Source organism: Tursiops truncatus, chromosome 21 (assembly GCF_011762595.2).
Source record: "Tursiops truncatus isolate mTurTru1 chromosome 21, mTurTru1.mat.Y, whole genome shotgun sequence".
In the NCBI taxonomy this organism is placed as follows: Eukaryota; Metazoa; Chordata; class Mammalia; order Artiodactyla; family Delphinidae; genus Tursiops; species Tursiops truncatus.
The window spans coordinates 13,863,802-13,882,789 of NC_047054.1; the positions used below are offsets into that span (position 1 = coordinate 13,863,802).

At 37.0% G+C, this 18,988-nt stretch overlaps 1 protein-coding gene across 4 annotated transcripts in view; it reads right to left on the bottom strand.

Moving 5' to 3' along the window:
- SORBS2 (sorbin and SH3 domain containing 2) overlaps positions 1–17,091 on the bottom strand; it is a 172,464-nt gene extending 155,373 nt beyond the window's left edge. For 2 of the 4 annotated variants that reach the window (XM_073798711.1, XM_073798712.1), the window contains exon 1: positions 16,802–17,062. The gene's annotated coding sequence lies outside the window, so the exon portion shown is untranslated. Of the gene's footprint in view, positions 1–16,801 lie in introns of all 4 variants that reach the window. The other 2 variants (XM_073798705.1, XM_073798710.1) reach the window with 2 other exon arrangements.
- Between the last annotated feature and the right edge of the window lie 1,897 nt (positions 17,092–18,988).

Genomic DNA, 18,988 nt, shown 5'->3' on the forward strand with positions numbered 1-18,988 from the left:
TCTCACTGATCCCAATCTCATATCCAGTTACATTTATTAAAAGAACAAATTTAACTTTGAATGTTAGAAAAAAGATCTGAAGTAAATATCAGTGTGTATATATCATATATCTATATCTATTTAAGCCATCCAAGAACTCAGGGCTTACTCATTGTTGAATGTGGCCTGAACCCTGCATAACTTTAACTACATGTGGTCAGCCGACAAAAATTTATCTGCTACATATGCTTATAGGTAATACAGGTAACACCCAGGGCTGGGTCCTGAAGAGGGTTTCCATTTCTCTACTTTTGTCATGGTTTCCTCATTGAACTGCATGGAAAAACAGGAGGTGCACTGCTCAGGGGGCTTGATCTTCTACTAGAAGACTTTAAGATATTGTCAAGTTTAGTTCATTTTTCTGGACTTCAGTGACTTCTATTACAACATAAGATATTTAGAGTATGCAAAGCCCCTTCAAGAAACATAATTTGACACAGAGTAGTATCTGATTGATTATGCTGTCATTTCATAATTAGCCTCAGAAATGAGACAGGAAATTCATCTAAGTGAAGAACACAGAGCAGGACAAAATACCCTTACTGCTTTTCAAATTTTGATTTCTGGGTAAGAAAAACACACAACTAAACCTCGTATCAAATTTTAGTCTTTAATTTTATATTTAGACTAAATATAAACTTTTAGAGATTTTTGTTAATGTTCCTTTTCATTGTTAACTTGATATTCAAGAGAATTCAGAAGCCAATGTCTTTATAAAATAATTTCAAGATATGAAAATAGGGCTTCCCTGGTGGTGCAGTGGTTGAGAGTCCACCTGCCGATGCAGGGGACACGGGTTCGTGCCCCGGTCCGGGAAGATCCCACATGCCGCGGAGCGGCTAGGCCCGTGAGCCATGGCTGCTGAGCCTGCGCGTCCGGAGCCTGTGCTCCGCAACGGGAGAGGCCACAGCGGTGAGAGGCCCGTGTACCGCAAAAAAAAAAAAAGATATGAAAATAGCATTTATCTTTAATGTCATTTGCTTTGTACCAACATCACAATTCTATTTTAACAATTATTCTGAGTCCTTAGAAATTAAACCACTGTATTAACTACAGAGACAAGAGTATAAATTAGTTCAGCTATTTCAAATCCTTAAAATATCTGCTTTCCTTCCAGTTAGATCTATACAACCAGATGGTAAAGGTCAGGCTTAGGTGTTTAAAAATGATCTTCCTAATGGTGGCTTTCTTATTTTACTCTTATTATAAGAGTTGTTTGCAAGCAAAGGTTATACGAATTGGTTGGTTCACTGATATGATTGAATGTAATAAATGGAAACTGCTATAGATTGTTAACATAGAGGTTGATAACCAGAATATCATGTAATTTTTCATACAATTAGTAAGAACTGGTGATGCAGAAACTCTCAGGCCCTAAACAACAATTCACAGATTGCCAGTAAGTCAGTATGAATTTGCTTGTGTTATGCTTCATTTTTGGAGTAAATACATTTATCAATACCCATTTTATATAGTTCAATGAAGTAATCTACAAATATAAAAGCATTTTGCTTTTGGGTATTGCCATGGTCCATGTAAATGCTCATCAGTCAGAATCGTCTGTAGGAAGCACTCCAAGTCGCATGGTTTGGTTTACAGACCTGAATATACATATTTCATTAAACACTGGCATTTATGTGCTCAAGTGGCACAGTGGCTTTGGAATCTACGGTCAAGTGGAGTAAAAATAATGTGGAAGTTTAAATCAATCGAAAAGGTATCAACCACCAATAAAAGCACTTCAGGTTTTTTAACTTAAATATCATGCAAAAGACTTTCCAGAATTACACCATTCCACCAAATTGCTCTTGTCAGGGTCACTAATGATCTCCAAATTGTGAAATTCACTAGCCAAGTCTCAGTTGTCGTCTTACTTGATCATTCCCCCTCCTCTGATATAATTTCTTCTCTTGGCTTCCGGCACACTGCATCCTCTTGCTTTTCTTCCTATCTCCCCAGATATGTCTTCTCAGAGCTTCATTGATTTGTTTCTCCTCTTCCTCCTGACCTCTCAACCTTGGAATATCCCAGGGATCTAGATACCCAGGGAGAACCAGTCACTTCTTGTCACCTCCTCCATCCCCACCCTGTCCGAAGCCATCATCCTCTCTCACCTGATGATTGCACTAGCTTCCTACTTAGTCCCCCAGCTCCCACCCTCCCCTTCTTACAGACTCCTCTCAACACGGCAGCCAGGGTAAGCCTTTTATAGTGTAAGTGCCTCTCTGATCTCATCTTCCAGTTACTCTCCTTCTCTCTCGGCTGCAGCTGGACCAGCCTCCTTGCTGTACCTCGAATAGGGAAGCCCTGGCTGCCTTGGGGTCTTTGCAGGGGCAGTTCCTTCTGCCTAGAATATGTCTCCCTCAGAGAGCCATATGGATAACTCCACACCTTCAAGTTTTTTGCTCAACATTTAAAATTCTAAGCTGCACTGTCCTCAACACATTCTCCAGACCCTCTTTACTCTGCTATATTTTAAAAGCACTCTGTTACTTTCTTATCTGCTACGTAATTACTTATTATGTTTATCTTCTATTGTTTGTTTCTTTTCATGGGACTGTAAGCTTGTTGGGTTAGGAATTTTGATCAGTGTTGTTCATTGATGTGTCCCAAGAACTCAGAACAGTGCTTTGCTCTTAGAAGGTGCTCCAATTGCATCCGTGTGAGTGAATGGTGGTGCTATATCTAGAGCGATCAGAAGGTCAGTCTTTCTAAGTCTGGTATGCCAAAAGCCGGAGGAGAGAACAGTTCCTTGGTTAAATATATGAAGTATGAGTTAAAACTATTTTTGCCTAATATAAGGAAAGCACCTTTCAAGTAACAACCTCAAAGGGTTGATTGCTTTTTTCTCAGTAATTCTCACAATACCACACATTATCAGGTTCATAAATTAGGGTAAGGTTTTCCATTGATATATCTAGAAATCGAATAAGGTTTGGTGTGTGTGTGTGTGTGTGTGTGTGTGTGTGTGTGTGTGTGTTGGAAGGGAAGAGGGGATGTCCTTTTCTAAGGGATGAGCTACATGACTGTAAGATAGGAGAGATTTAATGACAGTGGGTAGAGAGAACATAGTTATAACAATTTACAATATCTCATAATAGTGAAGGAATCAAGTAGAGAAGACCTAAGAAATTTCTTTTTTTTTTTTTTACATCTTTATTGGAGTATAATTGCTTTACAATGGTGTGTTAGTTTCTGCTTTATAACAAAGTGAATCAGTTATACATATACATATGTTTTCATATCTCTTCCCTCTTGCATCTCCCTCCCTCCCACCCTCCCTATCTCGCCCCTCTAGGTGGTCACAAAGCACCGAGCTGATCTCCCTGTGCTATGCGGCTGCTTCCCACTAGCTATCTATTTTATATTTGGTAGTGTATATATGTCCATGCCACTCTCTCACTTTGTCACAGCTTACCCTTCCCCTCCCCATATCCTCAAGTCCATTCTCTAGTAGGTCTGTGTCTTTATTCCTGTCTTACCCCTAGGTTCTTCATGACATTTTGTTTTCTTAAATTCCATATATATGTGTTAGCGTACGGTATTTGTCTTTCTCTTTCTGACTTACTTCACTCTGTATGACAGACTCCAGGTCCATCCACCTCATTACAAATCACTCAATTTCGTTTCTTTTTATGGCTGAGTAATATTCCATTGTATATATGTGCCACATCTTCTTTACCCATTCATCCGATGATGGACACTTAGGTTGTTTCCATCTCTGGGCTATTGTAAATAGAGCTGCAATGAACATTTTGGTACATGACTCTTTTTGAATTATGGTTTTCTCAGGGTATATGCCCAGTAGTGGGATTGCTGGGTCATATGGTAGTTCTATTTGTAGTTTTTTAAGGAACCTCCATATTGTTCTCCATAGTGGCTGTACCAATTCACATTCCCACCAGCAGTGCAAGAGGGTTCCCTTTTCTCCACACCCTCTCCAGCATTTATTGTTTCTAGATTTTTTGATGATGGCCATTCTGAGTGGTGTGAGATGATATCTCATTGTAGTTTTGATTTGCATTTCTCTAATGATTAATGATGTTGAGCATTCTTTCATGTGTTTGTTGGCAGTCTGTATATCTTCTTTGGAGAGATGTCTATTTAGGTCTTCTCTGAAAGTTGAATTTCCTATGGGTTGAAAGATTTTCCTTCACAATTTTTAAGGAATGTGAAAAATGGAATAATTTGATAAAATATAGCTGTGATTTGCATGAGTGCTCTTAGAAGTTATGCTCTAAGATAAGTATTCAAAGATAGGTGATGATATTTCAGATGGTAAGTCAATAGAATAAATCTATATCCTATAGTAATAATTCTGTAATTGCTTTCATGGTCTTATGTTACTGTTGTATTAATTATTTCAAAGTTTATCACATTTTGCAAAAATCCTGTATTGTTATCAAAATTCTAAGTCAACTTCGGCAGTCACTTAAAGTTAGATCTTCAACTTCTATAAAACACTATGCCACAGCACTTTCATATTCCTATGGAGCAAATTTCTGTTTTCCACTGCAGGTCGGCTCATTGAAATGGCATATACTCAAGGATAGCTTAGGGCACTCCAACAAATGTTTTGATTCTACTTTATTCAACATATATTTATCACCCGGATTTCCCAGCTCTCGGGTTCAACTCTTACATCAGGAATATAATATTCATTGAATTGGAAGTGCTTTGTTTAATACTTTGTATAATACTCATTGAATTGGAATACTCATTGTTTATTACTCTCTTTCATTCCCTTTTGTTACCGTTCATGGTTAAGCCAAACATGAGGAAGGAATAATCTGAAAAATTAAAACGTATCTATACAGATACCCACTTTGTGATTTCAAACAGCATTTTCTAGGGCAATACTGATCCCTGGCAAAGAAATGTCAGAAAAGTGCTCAGCTACCTTTTACAAATCTAAGGTCATGAACATTTCCAGAAAAATAAAAACATGTAATGCATTAAAAGCCAAGTTTCTCTATTTTTAGTTGCATGCAGATATTTTTGTTTGAAATAACTGAAATTCTTAAAATAAATTAGCCATGTTGCTGCTTTCAAAAATGTGAATGAGGGTATAAGTAGCAGAAGAAAAAACTGTTATCAATCCTACTCTGAATCATACTATTAAAGCAGAAAATATTTTATTTTAAATAACTGCCATTTCAGATACATAATAAAAATAATAGGAATAACCCCAACCACAAGATCTAATTCACACACACATATTTGTGTTGGTCCATGGAGGAAATACATGTTTGATGCTGAAATTATATATTTCTTTGAAATGTAGTTCAAAGTAAGAAAGAACACTTTAAACATCTTCTTTCACTTTTAAGTCCTTACATGCCTCAAAGCAAACACCTGAACATATGTCAAAATACTCCATAGCTGCAAATCAGTAAGGTCTTTATTCATTGAGAAATTTCGTTTCCATATCCCTCTTGTTAGATTTTCCTTAGATGTTTATCTTGAAAATCCTACTCAGAGCTCAAATAAGTTTTTCTCAAAGTCACATTCATCTTTCATATATCATTTCAGAAATCATACTCCTTCAGTATTTAAATAGGAGCAAAGACAACACTATCTCCATAACCCATGGAAAATTTATATATACTAGCACAGCTAGCTATCATTCTAAAGATATTTTCCACAGGAGACAAAGTCCATCACATAAACTCACGTGCATTTAGAGGGTGGATATTCAGTGATGCCTGACATACCTGTTTTTGGAGGAATCACGTCCACATCTCTTTATTCTTTACCCTCAGTAATTGATAAAAGGGGCCATCATTCTTGGCACAGGAAATGCCTCTTTTGATTGCTACCCCAAGTAATTAACCTTCCTAATAATTTCACTAAATTCCAAATCTAGCAGTCTTTTTGTCATTGACCCTTGGTTCTCAGAACTGTAGATTCTGCTCTTCTAGCCTCCTTTATCTTTCTTTCATGGCTCTTATTACAATTTGAATTACATGACTATTTGGCCAATTACCTTTCAATAACTACCTCCAACTGCACGGAGGATGGGGGTGGGGGTGACTAGTCCACAGGGACCATCACAGAGGCCAGAACAGACTACCGAGTAGACTCTTTTTATTTTATTATTATTATTTTTTTATGAAGTGGATTTATTTAGAGAGAAACACACTCCACAGAATGTGGGCCATCTCAAAAGGTGAGAAAAGGCCCCGAGTAGACTCTTAACAAATGATTATTGACTAGATGACATAAAGACCAATGGTGCCATAAATGTTAAAAGATCCAGACGTTTGGTATTTAGAATTTCACCCTTTATATTATGCTTTTCAGATAAAGTTACATTTACTGAAATTATGGCAATAATTCAAATAATTCAAATAATTCAAATAATTCAACAACCTTTATGCTGTTCCAGAATATAACTCCATACCTTGTTTTTATATTTTTTACTGAATATTAGAGCTCGGTACATTTAACCCTTGGCTGTGCTTATATTTAAGAAGAGTGTTCTCACGTATAAATCAGAAAGGAAGGAAATCAGGCATTTACTAGTAAAACCGATTAGTGTTTTAAGTGACCACGGATAATGACTTTGAATACCTTAAGCGATTTCATATTTATTGAGTGAAATATTGTCATAAGGATCTTTTTATATTTTCAGTCATTTCTTTTTTTTATATTTCGTTTTGAAGATACTCACATTTTTTAGAGTTGAATGGCTATCTATCATCAAAAAATAAGAAATAACAAGTCTTGTTGAGTGTGTGGAGAAAAGAAACACTTGTGTACTGTTGGTGGGAATGTAAATTGGTGCAGCCACTATGGAGAACAGTGTGGGGGTTCCTCAAAAAATTTATTTCTTAAAGACTTCTTTCACTGTCACATATGAATCATATGGAGTTTCTGGTTTAAAACTTTGTGTTCTTACTATGGTCTGATTTTTTTTAAAAACAAAACGTTTATCTTTTAGCATTTGCCTACAACCATCACATCAGTACATAATAAGTGGCAACCAAACAAGTGATTGGCGAATGTTGTTATTACTCTGTTAGAAGGAGAGTCTGAGGAAAAGGGCTCTTTGAGAGAAGTAACAGGACTGACACTGGATCTCCGTTCCATGGCTGGCACAGCGAGCCACACCCTTTCTACTAATGAGTCTGGAGGGGTTGCCAGCTCTGCCTTTTATCTGGGAAAACACAGGGCTATTTATGCCTGAACATCATGTACTGAATTTACTTCCATTGGTTAACATGGTCACCATTCCTGGTCTTTCAAGCCTGAAAAGAAAGCAAAGTGAATGTACTTGCTATATGATAGGGGAGTTTGGTAGTTGGGAAGTCTACATGCAAAGCTTGTTTATTTTGACAAAATGACTCTGGCTTCAAGGGATTAGACTGGAAGGCAGAGAAAATGGATGTCAAGAGTGATCGGGACAGTACTGAGAAATCCTAGCCAAGAATGTTGCAGCAGCCTCTAAGCTAGGGCAAGGGGGGGTATTGAAGTTGCAAGTGTAGATAGAATCAACAGTGACTAAGTTGGTATGAAGGAAAATTTGAAGGCTTGTTTAAGATTCTAATTCTGAGTAACTGGGTGACATGATTATATTAAAACATAGCCCTGGGGAAGAAGAGCAGGTTGAGAGTTGGAAGATGATGAGTTTTAGAAGTTTTGAGTTTGAAGGACACTGAAGATATTCATATGCGATGTTTACCAGTTACTTGGAAATGCGAGTCTGGAACTGATGAGAGAGATCAGGGATAGAGACATAGATTTTAAGATTTTCATAAAGGAGGAAAAGGTGAACTGAGCGGAGATTAAACAAGAGGGACAGAACCCAAGGGAATACCTTTAAGGTCAGGCAGAGAAAGAGGCACCTGTAAGTGAATTCAGGAGTGATCAGAGAGATTGAAGGAAAATCTTCCAGTGTCACAGAAGGCAAAGGAGAAGAGGTTTTAATGGTCAGGGAGCTGACAGTGCATAGTGCCAGTAATCTGAAAGCCTTTTTCTCACATTTGTTTCCAAATATTACTTTTTGTTAATTATGTAGTAATTGGTTTCTCAGCTTTAGTAACAATGACATGAAGAAATTCAAAGTAGTTCTTTGTGTTATTAGAACTGCACAATTTCTTCAATGTGTTTATTGTTTACCATTCAAATATTTGACATACTTTACCTAGAAACCTAGAAAATATATTTTCTTTGAATTTTATGATTTAAAATAAGGAACTTTTGGCTTGTACTGAATTTTCAGACTACGTGTAAAATTACTTGTAATGAAAAAAAGGAAAAAAATTATTCAGTATAATCCATCATTTATCAAACCCCCTAAGAAAATAGTGATGTCTGCCAGCTTTTCCATTTTAGCATTTGGGATAACTCTATGAATAAAACAAACAAAAAACTCAGAATAAAAATTCTCAAAATTAAGCATTGATTCCTGTCAAATGATAATGAAAAATCACTAGGTTTCTTTCCCTGTGATATCAAAGAAGTGTTAAGTGTGAAAATTAAGGAACAGTTGTGTGTATGTAAATTTTTTGAATAAATTAAATTTTAAGAAATGTGCTATTAAGTTACAGAGTGAAGTCGTTATATTAAATATAGGTAGTCCTCACTGTGCACAGGATAACATTAACTGGAAACTCAGGCATAGCAACCACATTATTGCTTTCTGTGCTTATGGTCCCGGTCCCATGGCCACTGAGAGGATTGCCTATATGTTATAAAATCACTTTTCATACGTTTATTGCGTAGAGCATCTTGAAACAGAAATCCTTTCATCTCAATATATTATCCTAAAACCAATGTTAAAGAGGTAAGTTAAAATATACTTATTCACTGCCACATTCAAACGCCGTTGCAAATTCTCATAAAGCAAAATGACAAATTATTCACTGTTTTAAAGTGCAAATATCACATTTAATAGATTCTAAGAATTGTATGTAACAATGCCTTGTGGAACAATACACACTACAAAAGTGATCTTGAATGTAGGTTTACAATAGACATTTGCATGCAAAAGAACTAAATTCATTGTCTTTTCTAATTCACCATTTATAGAAGTTTTGGGCCCTAGGTAAAAATATAGACATATAGGCTAAACAACACACCACCTATTGTATTGCTTCTTTGTAAATTTTCAGAAAATCTGCTCTGCTTTAAAATTCTTTCAATATTATCGGCTGAGAAATATATTTAAAATTTTTTTGGTATATACAATGTATCTTAAATTTAAGGCATGGGAGATACGGGTCTTTACTCAGACATTCAAAAGATAAAAAGAATAATATAACAAATATCCATGTACCCACCATTCATCTTAAAATATAAGATATTATGAATTCAATAACTAATAAGAAGCTGCTGTATAAAAAAATAAAATAAAATACAGAGTCCTAAAAATATTTTTTAAAAGACATTATGGGGGCTTCCCTGGTGGCGCAGTGGTTGAGAGTCCGCCTGCTGATGCAGGGGACACGGGTTCATGCCCCAGTCTGGGAAGATCCCACATGCCGCGGAGCGGCTGGGTCCGTGAGCCATGGCCGCTGAGCCTGCGCATCCGGAGCCTGTGCTTCGCAGCGGGAGAGGCCACAGCAGTGAGAGGCCCGCGTACCACAAAAAAAAAAAAAGACAATATGAATTCAATTAAGCCTATCACACACGCCTCTGATTGAAATATCTTCCCTAACTCCCCCGAGGTAACCAGTGTCTGAGTTTCATATTTTTCAGTGCACTTTTATGATATAGGTTTTTAATTGATGCTTTTTTTTTTTTTTGTGGTATGCGGGCCTCTCACTGTTGTGGCCTCTCCCGTTGTGGAGCACAGGTTCCGGGCGCACAGGCTCAGTGGCCATGGCTCACGGGCCCAGCCGCTCCGTGGCATGTGGGATCTTCCCGGACCGGGGCACAAACCCATGGTCCCCTGCATCGGCAGGCGGACTCTCAACCACTGTGCCACCAGGGAAGCCCTGATGCTTTTTTTTTTTTTTTTAAGGTTAAAGCGATTCTTTCCTGTGTCTGGTTGTGAATTTTTATTTTGAAAAGTTGTTTTGGGTTTTATCAATGTTTTCTGCATTGAGATTGATCTATAGTCTGTGTCAATTGTAAAGTTTTAAACCTCAAGTCTCATATGATTCATATATGATGGTGAAGGGAGTCTAAGAAGTAAATGACTGAAGCAATAGAAAAAGATCCTTACAAAAATATTCACTCAGTAAATATGAAAATGCTTAGAGTATTAAAAGTAGTTATTTGTAGGGGGACTTCCCTGGCGGTCCAGTGGTTAAGACTTCGCCTTCCAATGCAGGGGGTGCGGGTTCGATCCCTGGTTGGGGAACTAAGATTCCACATGCCTTGCAGCCAAAAAACCAAAACATAAAACAGAAGCAGTATTGTAACAAATTCAATAAAGACTTTAAAAATGGTCCACATAAAAAAAAAAAAATCTTAAATAAAAAAGGAGTTATTTGTAATTACTTAAAACGCTATTTGGTTTTACTAATAACCTCCTAATTTTCTTCCTTTTTGATTTATATGTAAGATCATTCTTCTTAAATTAATAAGCACAGTCAAGTGTTAAATGTACAAAGCTATAATGTTCACCGAGAAATACAAACTGGTCTTCTGTCAAGTGTTTTTATTTGTATGCTCTATATAGTCATTCAGAACACTAATTAGGAAAAGGATGTAAGTGAATATATAAAATTATGATTTAGGCACAAGTCATTTTTAACCCTTAATGCTTTTTGTTTAATTTCAATATCCAAAATATGGTAAGGAGGATAAAAATCTCACTGCAATCAAATTTTCTCACCTTAGCATAACTATTATCGCTTTATTTCCAGACAAGTTTTTACACAAACTTTGGCTATTAAGTCATGGATCTCACCACATGAGACAAAGCTCAAGTGCCAACCTTATATTAATTTTGGAATATGAAATTCATCCATTGATTTTTAAAGTAAAGTAGCTCAAACACAAGCTAAAATGAAGCTATATTTTATATTGAAGACCAGTAGTCATCTTAAAAAAAAACAGTTTTTTTGTTTTTTACAAAATCAACTTTCATTATTCTTTCAACAAAAATCATCTAACTCTTACTGAATTTACCATTTTACTCAGCTTTTCAGTCTTTTACTTGGTTTTTATAAGTCTCTCATCAGGATTTTCCTGGTGGCGCAGTGGTTAAGAATCCTTCTGCCAATGCAGGGGGCATAGGTTTCAGCCCTGGCCCAGGAAGATCCCACATGCTGTGGAGCAACTAAGCCCGTGCGCCACAACTACTGAGCCTGCGCTCTAGAGCCTGCGAACCACAGCTACTGAAGCCCACATGCCTAGAGCCCGTGCTCTGCAACAAGAGAAGCCACTGCAATGAGAAGCCTACACACTGCAATGAAGAGTAGCCCCTGCTCACCGCAACTAGAGAAAGCCCGAGCGCAACAATGAAGACCGAACGCAGCCAAATAAATAAATAAATGAATAAATTTTTTAAAAAAGAAGTCTCATCATAAGCCACAGTCTTTTGTGATATCAGTATAAAGTTTAGAAACCTGTTTACATCTACTTTTGGTTTTATTCTGCCTTGAATGAAAATAATCATATTTGATATAAAAAGAAAATTTCAATGATTTAATTTTATGTCCAACAATAGTAAATTATTGATTTTTATAGTAAACAATTGTTTACATGTTATAAGAAAACAATTTATATTTCAAATTTTAACACAATTTATAAATAAATAAAATAGAATAAGATTTTATTTATTTAAAACTTTAATTAAATAAATTAAAAATATTTTTAAAATTTATATTTCAAATTATAAAGTGAATTTTATTGAAAGCAATTTGATTTTTTATTTAAACTCAACCACTAAGAAGTGATACTCTGTCAACTATTTACTTCTCCCCAAAGTTATCATTTTACTGCCCTGTACAGTCAGGGATAATGACCACTTCTTACTTCAGAATGAGGCCTGGATCTCTTAGTTTGACATTTAACATCCTTCTTGAATTAGCACAAAACTTATTCCTTTATCTCCAACACTCCCCTGCTGAATCCTTTAGTACAGGCCCAGCGTTCTGGACTATTCACACATGTGCACATGAAGGTCAACCAGATGCCAGATCATGCTTTCCAACACTTGGCTCTGCTGGTACCACGAGGATGCGGTTTCTATTCTAACTGCGTATTTACACAGCCATATTTGTTTCTGGATAGTTTTCCATTCTTTTTTTTCTTTTTCTTTTTTTTTTTCAGGGATTTTTGTTTTGGCCATGCCCTGCAGCTTGCAGGATCTTAGTTCCCCGACCAGGGATTGAACCCGGGCCCTCAGCAGTGAAAGTGCAGAGTCCTAACTACCGGACTGACAGGGAATTCCCAGTTTTCCATTCTTAACCATGATCTTTAATCTCAGTATAATAACAATTTTTTAAAAAGTGAATACTTTCATAGTAAAACAGCTAAATGTGGAATAGAAAATAGTTTTGATCTAGATCAAAACTGTATTGTTAACTATATTTGGTTGTTCATTAAATTTGCAGACAATGTACTTATGTATAACTTTTTCAGTGTTCTTAAGTGTTTTTAGCATTAAGAATTTGTTCTAAAGGTTGAGTGTTGTGTAGTTTTAAAATATTTAAATGGTCAGGTCAAACAAACACAAAACTTCTGAACACTGCTTGGAGCTAAATTTGAAACCAACCAAATTTCTTAGGTTTGCAAAATTGAACGAGAGAACTACCACTGAGCTGAATGCGTGTCAGGAGCAACGGCTCCACTAGAATTAAACCAATTCAAAGTTGTACTTGGACCAGGATTTGCAACGGGTCAAAGTAGCCAAAACACAACATTTAAAAACACATGCTATACATGTGTTTTTCCATTAAACTAAATTCAGTTTCTTTTTTCAAGCCCAAATGTATCTTCAGAACAAGAGATTAGTGTTTCTATTCTATCTTTTCTAATACTGAATTGACCTTTCATTAGAGAGCACATTATTATTTTAAGCTGTGTCATTACTAACCTGATTCTTTTTGCTGACCTGTATCTTCTGTTTCAATCAACCAAGTCATAACTTTTGGTTCATTATACCACTGGCACATGTGTGTCTTTCTCCGTAATCCTAATCCCTCTTTTGCTTACGTTTTTCTCTCAGTGAAGTATAGGAAGTCAGAAGTTGTTATGATTCGAAATAGCTCTTTCATTGCTTGGACCAGTCATTTTCTTCCTATCCTCTGGCTATTATTTTTAACTTGTTTTATATCTTTGTATTTTGCAATGGGGTGGAATAGTACACTTTGAAAGCTCTTGACATGAGAGCCAACCTGCCATTTGCTATTTACCAGGAATGTAAAGTGGATGACGCGGCAATTTTGGGGGTCAGTATCCTCACCTGTACATTGGGAACACAATGCCTGCATGACCAACCCCATATTAATAGTAATACCACCCTACCTTAAGATAGATGATCCAGGAAATCAAAGTAGTTATTGAATGTGAAACACCTATGCACTGGGTGAAATAAAAATACAATCTGTTATCTCTGATAATCCTGAGTATTAAATAAAATTACAGGTGTGGGTATTTTGCAGGTAGAGTTTTAGTTTCTAGGAGAAAGCCTAGTTAAAGAAGGCAGTATCAAACCATCCTGATGCTTCATCCTCTACTCCAGTTGGTCTCTTCTTATTTCCACTGCTCTCATCTTTGTCCCCTTCTTCTTCTCAGTTGTTTTTGGTTTAAATATAACATATTTGCTGAACAAAGCTTACAAATCCCCTCTTCCTTTCCAACCATTCAACACACACACACACACACACACCCCTTCACAACCCAGCCCATTAGACTGTCACACAACAGCTCTAGGTAAAGCTTTTCTGAAGAAAATAGACTCTGCTGAGTACCCCTTTATCCTCAGTATACATTACATTACAAGTATCAGTACTGAACTTTTTAATGCTTACAATGTTCCCTAGGAGTATATCAGTTAAGCGGGCAAAAAAATATATATCTGGAAGTTTATTATTTTTCCACCAATACATTTGACACCACCTTTGGAGAGCGAACAAAAGGCATACTGTCAAGCAGATAGACCTGGACAAAATGTTACTCTTTGTTCCACACAAGCACAGAAGTATATTTAAGCAAAGAAAGACATTCCATGACTCTCCTGGGACTTCCTTCCTCAGCTGAGTTATACCAACATGTTCACACCACTTGGTTCAGACTGTGTTGGAATTTAAAATGCAGACTTCTATTTGCCAATGCTTCAGTCCCACAGCTATAAAAATTCATATTAGGATTGAACCTGGCTTTAAAACATCATAGAACAGATGGAAGTTTATTGGGGAAATGTGTATACACATGAAATTAGTTGGAGATATGAAAATAAGGGTGTCCTTGTTTGACAGATTCTATACTTCTACAGGACAGCCTCAAAGTCGCCAGAAGTCACCTGGTTTGGGATTATGTTTCAAATCCAGGCTCACTGGCATTCACGAAACTTTTGGCAAAACATGGGCCAAGTTTCAAGCAAGGCTGGGTAGAATACTTCTTTCATGTGGAACCTATGTGAAACTCAGCGGTTTTGGCGAGGTTTCTCCTTGAGTTTCACATTCAAACAAGCCAAAGTTTCAGCGTAAAATTAAGGGGCAGAGGGAAACAAAGAAACAAAAAAACCCAACAAAACACACAAAAAATGGCTTGCCTAAGAATTTAATGGCCTCTATCATGTTCCAAACCCATTTCATCCTTTGGATTCTGCAGCTGAACTTGTATTGCCTTTTAGCAATACATTTCTCCTCAGCAATGCCAAATCAAGCCTTCCTAGTATTAAGGAGGAGAGTATTCTAGAACCCCCCAAGGCAGGGAAGTGTATGCTCAAAATAACTGGAGGATTTCAAGTTTTGAATGTACATACATCACAGAAATGGGATGATTAAAAAGCTCCATATTATGCAGATCTGAAGGGAGAAAGTTAGCAATTAAATGTCCAGCTTTTGGAAATAAAAAATTAGACTGAATAGCTCTAGGTTCTCCTACTATCTCAGTCCCAGTTCTAGAGATCATACTGCATCTGCTCCTAACCTGGAGGGACGTCTCCCATAGCTGACTCCCTACTCCACCCCTCTGAACAGGAGTCCTGCAGCCACTGGCTTTCTTCCTTGTCAGCAAGGTGCAGAGCACGGAGCACAGTGTATCAGTCCCCACAGTTGGGGACTTATACAGAATCCTGACAGGATCAGGCTCGTTCTACTCTTCACATTCACCAGGACACAGGGACAGCTTGCCAGGGAACATCAAACTCAGTATCTGGCTGAGGACTTAGAAAATATCCTTTGCTTGTGGTGAAGAAGAAAAGAGTGACAAACAAATGTAATATATACATGAATTTTCTCCAAAATAAAGAATTTGACTGAATGGCTAGAAAGTGCTACCCTCTGCCTATTTTAGGAAATACGTTTTTTTCATTCCTTAGCCCTCATTCAGCAGAAGTTTCACTGCCAATACAGACTTCTGGCTACAGAGGATTTTTCTTTTCCTTTTTTTTTCTAGTTTTCCTTTTTTTAATTTTTTTTTCTGTTTATTTTTTCTTCTTCTTTTTCTTTCTTTTTTTAAAAAAAGTTACCCAGAAGATGTGTGTTTAAAATGCATTTTTCTTTTGACATATGGTGTGACACCAATAAACTTCTTTGGAAACAAGAATCTCTAAATTCCAAGGACTTCAGTGTCCATGTTAAAAAGCAACAGTAAGTCCCCGAGGCACCTGGTAATTTGGAGGCACTCAAGTGAGGGGTTGATAGAATCTGGTCTGTGCACCGTCATTTGCTGCTTGATTTTAGACATCTGCTTGGAGGGGAACAGAGAGCTATCATAAAGTCTATAATGGTCAAAGAAACTTGCCATAAAATAGTCTTGGCCTCTCAGTTGGGGGTCCCTGTACTAATAAAACCTAACACATATCAGTGAGAGAAAACCAAAGCTCAATAGCTTATTCAAAGGAAATAATATAAAAGCGTTAAACCAAAAAAAAAAAGAAAAGACTTTTTACTGAACATAGTAAATACTCATAACGAAAGTAAATGCTGTGTTTGAAGTTAAAGTCCACAGATCAAAGTCCTTTGCAGAATGTCAAGACCAAGCATAAGACAGGGGAGGGGAAGGCACAGAAAACTCTCTAAAATATTATATCGTCACATTGGAGAAACCTGCTAGCCGAAGACAGTCAGCTAGTTGAGGAATTCTCAAAACCAAGTCACCAAATTGTGCTAGGAGTATACAAAATAACAAAACAAACAAACAAACAAAAACTGTTCTCATTCTATGCAAGTAATAAACAGCACAGTGATGAAAGAAGGTACTAAGGTAGAGCTATCTCCTTGTCCTTAAAATAATTACTAATATATCTCCTTTCCTCAGGTAGTTGCATCTTTTTCCTTAAAAAAAAAAAGGCCCTTAGAAAGTTAAAAATAAGTAAGCCGTCTAAACAGGAAAATTAGGATGTCTGCAAGGCTCTGGACGACTCTGGCAATGAGGCTTAATTAGCGTTCTGCTGCAGTTCAATCACAGGCGGGTCTGTACTGCAGGTCAACAGGACAGAGTGCGTTCAGCACAGTTTAAAATTACAGCCACAGAAATGCACAGATGCTACTGCTGTATCCTGGAACACCGTATTTACCTGGAAATCGTTCAGCACCCCCGTTTATTCTCCCGATTAACAAGTTACTTAAAAAACATCAGTCCTAAACATATCATAAACCAATAACATCACTCCAGAATTAAAGAAAAATCTTACCTACAGGCAGCCGGGTTCAACAGTTGCTCTGAAGAGAGGTAGGAGTCATTGGCCTTTTACACGTGGAGATTGTTTATTTAGCCCTTTTTAAAAGGTCTTGAACTCCAGAGGTTTAAGATTAAGTCCAACCCAAGTGTCTGAAGGGAAAAAAAAGGCAAGAGAGAAGGCAAATGAGAGACGGAAAGAATCCCAGCTGCTGGGTGGTGCTACTGTTCTGAGAGCGTTTGAGCTATTTTCAGCATTAACAGCAGCCGGGGTTGTCTGCAAGGGATGAAAAAACCTTGCCGAATCACCACAGCCCCCCTCTGGGGAAGGGGGGCGGGACAGAAACCAGGAAGCCCACAACAACTTGCTTCACTGTGCAAATATTCATTGACATTTTGAGGAAAAGTGCCAGCACGATTGAAAACAAAACACAATAAAACATTTCGACTGAAACCTTAAAGAAACATAGTGCTTTGCCATAATCCTCGCGTTTTCAAAATGATCCACCTGGTTTGTTGAAACTAAGATGTTCTATTTATGCCTCATTGAGAGGAAAGACTTTTCTTCTGATAGTTCCTTGCTTGCTCATACGGGTCTTAAAAAATATTTTAGATCTCTCTGGGAGGAATAGCTGTTATCATCCTATCCTTCTTAAGACCGAAGACAAATGGTTTATTTCTAGCCCACACCCAAATTTCCAGTTTCATCAACTATGCTATTTTTGACAGCTACTGGGTTAAGCTGTTGACATTTCTTATCTGTTGGCAGAGATTGGGGTCCATTCAGTGACAAGACGCAGACAGGCACCCATCCCCTGCCTCTCCCTCCAAGGGCCAACGAAGAAATATTTCAGATTGGGTCACCAACAATGACTGGCAAACTCTGAGCTTTCATTTTGTTTGTAGAATGATGAATTAAGATCTACAAATTGTATTCATTCATTCAACAAATATTTTTGTGGCAAGTACTGAGTCTACTCTCTGCCAAGAACTCTGATGAGAATACAACAGTGGACAAAATTAACAATGTCTTTGCCTCAAAAGGCTTCCAGCACACAAACACAGCAAGAATAAAGACAGAATTTGCTACAGACTTCTACAGCTTCTTTTCCACAGGCTATTCAAACCATAGCAACTGGAGATGGAGATCTCTTTCTACTCTGACTGAAGGAAGATATGCGTCATCAGACCGACTCCTGATTTCCATTGCTTCATTATACCTTTAGCAACACCCCTAAGAAGGAAAATTAGTTACTTCCTACCAAGGAAACACTTAAGTATTTTTTATAAAAGCCTTTATTCTACGTAGATGAAATTCCTGAATCCTCTCAATTCCCTTTTCTTCATAACAAAGAGAAGGCTTGCGCAGTCAGAAAGTACTCCGGAGAGGTGTAAGAAGATTCTCTGATTTTAGTCCAGTATACAAACCACCTTGATATATTTTATAGTTAATATTATGAAGGTTGGTTACCAGAGGCTCAGATCGAATTCAACTCTTTCCTTGCAACTGATTAGAGAAACTACTGAGGAAAGAAATAGGTGAGGGAGAATAAGAGGTACGGACTTCCAGTTGCAAAATAAATGAGTCACAGGTATGAAATGTACAGTGTGGGGAATCTCTACAGTCAATAACTATGTCATATCTTGGTATGGTGATAGATGGCAACTAGACTTATTGTAGTGATCATTTTGAAATGTATAGAAATGTGAAATTCTGTTACACTATGCCGTGTAACAGGAACTAACATCATGTTGTGGGTCAATTATACTCCAAAAACAAACAAACAAACAAACTCATAGAAAAAGAGGTCAGATTTGTGGTTACTAGAGACAGGGGTTGGAGGAAAGATAATGGAGTGAAGGCAGTCAAAAGGTACAAACTTCCAGTTAAAAGTAAGTACTAGGGATGTAATGTACAGCATGATAAATATAATTAACACTGCAGTATTTTATATATGAAAGTTGTTAAGAAAGTAAATCCTAAGAGTTCTCATATAAGAAAAACACTTTTTTCCCTATTTCTTTAATTTTGTATCTATATGAGATGATGGATGTTCACAAACTTACTGTGGTCGTCATAATGTACGTAAATCAAATGATTATGCTGTACACCTTGACTTATACAGTATTGTATGTCAATTATATCTCAATAAAACTGGAAGAAAAAAGAAAGAAAATACTGAAGACTATGCATGATATGTTT